Source organism: Ambystoma mexicanum, chromosome 11 (genome assembly GCF_040938575.1).
Source record: "Ambystoma mexicanum isolate Mex_15411 chromosome 11, UKY_AmexF1_1, whole genome shotgun sequence".
In the NCBI taxonomy this organism is placed as follows: Eukaryota; Metazoa; Chordata; class Amphibia; order Caudata; family Ambystomatidae; genus Ambystoma; species Ambystoma mexicanum.
This window is the reverse complement of record NC_090934.1, coordinates 985,049,737-985,054,168: the sequence shown is the minus strand read 5'-3', so window position 1 is coordinate 985,054,168 and position 4,432 is coordinate 985,049,737.

The following is a 4,432-nucleotide window of genomic DNA, read 5'->3' as shown; positions in this document are numbered from 1 at the left end:
CTGAACTGTTTGCTCTTTTGACTGATGTTAACAATGGATCAGTGTCAACAAAAATGTGTACACAGACCAAACAGATTGCTATCTGTCAATAATGGGTTGTCTTTGTCTATTTAGCTATCCGAAAATTCATTGATGTAAATACTTAAATGAATGAAGATATGGTGACTATCTATTGGAAATAAGTCAACGCTGTGTACTTTTTAGTAGTGGGCAAGTCTAATAACAACAGCAAATTAGCATAAGGTGTACGCGGGTCATGTTCTTGTTGTATCTGAAATACAAAGATTACATCATGAGTAAGGTGTTTAGTATAGTACAATCATTTCGCATGTTTCAACAGAAGCTAACATTAACAAATATATGCTGAGTGCAAATTATGTTGTCATCGCATTAAAACACAAAGACTACGTCACGAGTGAGATGCTTAGCTGAACACGATCAGCATGTGTACACTTGCTGTGTGTATTGGGGTGGAGGTTGAAGAGATTCACATCTGTTGAGTGCGTATCACGTGTTTGCAGCAAGTAAACAATGAGACGACATCACGTAGACACGCCATCTTGGGTGAGTATTTTGATACTATTCATTTCTATTCTACTTACCTTGTACTGCACTTTTCCCTTCCCCCTGCACTTGCGCGGTCTGAATGACACCTGGCCTAGTAGGATCGTTGTCTGTCCTCCCCCTGTTCCCCCCTCCCTGCCTCGTCGCACCTTGAAACACTTGTGTATAGGCGCGTTACAAATGCCATATCATATCATATCATATCATAACCACCATGACGTAAACGTAGTTTACGCCATGGCGGTAAAGGTACGACCCAGGCGGTAACTTACCGCCTGGGTCGTAATGAGGCCCAATAAAATATTGGACGGAATTAATCAAAAATAAGTCACGCCCTTTATTATCTCAATTAAAAATGATCTATTCAAAATATAGTAAATTTTCACTGATACCCATGATAGAATTCTTAACCTTAAAAAATAGAAACTGTGATTCTGAATGCTATTGATATGTGTTTTAGCGATATTACCTCAATTCTGGACACTGCACAGGGAACACTGCTTAAATCTGCTATGCATCTGCCAATGTGTATACCCAATGCAGTATTACGTCATGAGTTGGGATTGATTGCACTATCTTCACGCTGGAAATGGCGTCAATTATCTGGGTATGCAAAAATCTGCTTTCCCTGTAAAAACTCATTGTATGCTGATCTGAATGGGCTGTTGAATACCACCTCCTCTGTGTCCTTTAAGAAATATCAACTGAATATGCAAAGCATGTTGAATTTCTTTTGTATTACAATAGACGATGTATACTACCGTCCTGCGTTTGCTAAAAAGAAGCTGTTCGAACAGGATTGGAGGAGCACAATTGAGAGCATTTCAACGTATAAAATGTACAAAGAATACGATGCCTTCCTCAAACAAGGGACTCCCAGGTTTGACCACGTTGTTACTTTTCCATGCAACCACACGCGACAAGCTTATATAAGGTATAGATTCAATCTCTACCATACCAGAGAAAGAACTGCTAATTGGTCTAACCATGGTGAGCCAAAGGTAACTAAATGCTGTTTTCCTCTTTTCAAAGAACCGATTGAGTCCATGAAACATCTTATTCTTGAATGGCCACATTTTAAACTAATGAGGACTAAGCGACTCTCGAAATTTGTGAATATGGACTACGAAGATTGCTTGCAATTTCTTTGGGAACGTATGATGCAAGGCACGCATAAACATTTAATATTTGAACTGGTTAGGCTGTGTAAACACATTGAAAAAGAGCTGCTCAAATACCAAGTATTAGATGATGCAAAGTGTTGATAGGACTCAACTGTTGTCATTAAATGTGTGCTGATTATGATGGAAACTTACACAATGTATATGTAAACATTTTAATGTTCTTTTTATGTTGGTTTTGTAAAGGTTCTACAAATTGCCTTTTGTAAATGAACCAAATACAAATAAATAAAAAATAAATAAAAAGAAATAGCCATACTTTATCTACAATAGTGTAAGAAGGCCCTGGCCTTATCCTCGAATCTGCATAGTGCTTAGTTTGGATCTGTGCTCTTTCTAGATGTTCCTTGGCTTCTCTCTGTACATTGATGAGTGTTTCAATCCAGGAATCGACTGTTGGAACTGGTGTAGTGTTAAGCTGGGTATCTCGTGAGTGAAGCGTACCTGAAGACTTGGAAGAAGATGTTGACGTGGCAGCCAGACTGACGATGAGCGTATGACGCGAGGAACCGGCCTCTCCGCCACCCAAGGTTTAAAGAGGGTGGGAGATGGACCGACTCCCAACGCCACGGGACGCACTCTCCTGATTTGCGTGGCGTCAGGACAGTGCAAGCACTGACAGGAGAGGCAGATGTAGTAAGTCCAAAGACTGCGAAGTCCGAAGTTGGTGGTAGAGTCGAACTTCCGCAAACACTGGTGGAACAGGGATCGCAGGCAGATGGTAGATCCGACTGAAAGCAGCTGGGACACTCAATGCTTCAAAGGAAACAGGCGATGACTCAGGCAGAGTGTGGGAACCTGACCCCCAGAACAGGACTGGGAACCCAACCCAGGAACTGAACTGGAAAACCAAACCAGGAACAGGACTGGGAAAGCCAACTCAAGAACAGGGCTGGAAGACAACCCCAGGAACAGGACTGGAAAGGACTGAGAAGGGGAACCCAGGGAAAACTAAACAGAACCCCAGGGAGAACTCAGAAGCCCAACAGGATCCCCAAGACCCCAAAGGGAGAAGGACCAGAAAAGCTGCAGGGCCAGGACCCCAGGGAAGGATGCAGGCTGAAGCTGGAGACTGAGCAGAGCCAGAACAGGTAAGTAGCGTAACGAGCGTAACCACGATCAGGGCAAACCGCGTTGAGACGCGACTTGCTCCTGATCGAGGCTCGCTTTATAGGATGGCCGGCACCCAAGAGAGGCTTGAAACGCAAGCCGCCTCGTTACTGGGTGCCGGCACATCCAAAGCGAGGCTCGGAACGCGAGCCCTTGCTGAGGAGAGAGCCCAATCAACTGCGCATGCGCGGAATCGAGACCGTGGTCTCCCGCGCATGCGCAGAGGACTCCCGACGGGAACCCCAGAAGCTCTCCCCATGGCGGATCCCCGCAAGCGGAAGAGCGGGTAGATCCGCCAAGAGGGAGGTGAGCGAGTTGGAGCAGAGGACCTCAGTCTCCAGGTAAGTGGCGTGACATGTAGGATGCGGAAGGACTGAAGGAAGTACCGCAGGGTGGAATCCATGGCTGCAAAAGAAAGGGCTGGTTTTAACAGCCGAATGGTCTGAATTGTTGTAGGCGAATTCTGCCACTGGTATCAGAAGCGACCAATCGTCCTGGACCTTAGTAGAAAAACAACAAAGGTATTGTTCAAGGGTTTGATTCACTCGTTCTGTGACTCCATTGGTTTGGGGATGATATCCTGAGGAGAGGGCTCGTTGGATTCCTAGTATCCTGCAGAGGTATTTCCAAAATTGAGAGATATACTGTGATCCTCTGTCCGATGTAATCTTGGAAGGAAGTCCATGCAGTCGGAAGATGTGTTCCAGGAAGATTCCAGCAAGTACTGACGAGGATGGTAACTTATACAGAGGTGTAAAATGGGCCATATGAGTGAACAAGTCAATGGTGACCATGATAGTGGTGTACCCTCTGGATGGCGGTAATTCTACAATAAAATCTGTAGCGATGACTTCCCAAGGTCTTGTTGGTGGTGTAGGCTGTAATAAGAGTCCTGCTGGTTTCTGGTTGTCATGTTTGTTTTGATTACAGACAGAACAAGATTGCACGTACAGTTGAACATCAGCCTTCATTCTGGGCCACCAGAATTGTCTTTGTATTAGACGGAGGGTGTTGGTAATGCCACGATGACCGGAGTGAGGGGTATCATGGCAGAGATTTATTATCTTTTGTTGTAGTTTCTGTGTGGGAATGAACAGGTTGTTATTTTTAAACAGGTATCCGTCCTGGGTTCTCAGATCCCATAGAGTCCTTTTCGAAGAATCCTTCCAGAGTTCCGAAGTCTGTGTTTGCAGGCGAATGTCTTCCAGGAGATTTTTTGCTTGAGCTACAAATATTGTATGGGGAAACATCTTGGGATATGCCCGATCTCCCGGAGGTTCATAGTCTGGACGTCGAGAGAGGGCGTCAGCTATTGGATTATGCGTTCCGGGAACGTGGTGAATCTGGAACTGGTACTGGGCAAAGAAGAAGGCCCAGCGAGCTTGACGGCTATTCCTACATTCCAAGGCCTGCAGTACTTGTAGGTTTCGATGGTCCGTGCGGACCTGGATAGGATGCTTTGCTCCGAGGAGTAGATGACGCCACTCAGTGAAGGCTTGACGGATGGCCAGCAGTTCCTTTTCCAAGACTGAGTAATGGGTTTCACTGGGAGTTAACGTCCGGGAGAAGGTAAGCGA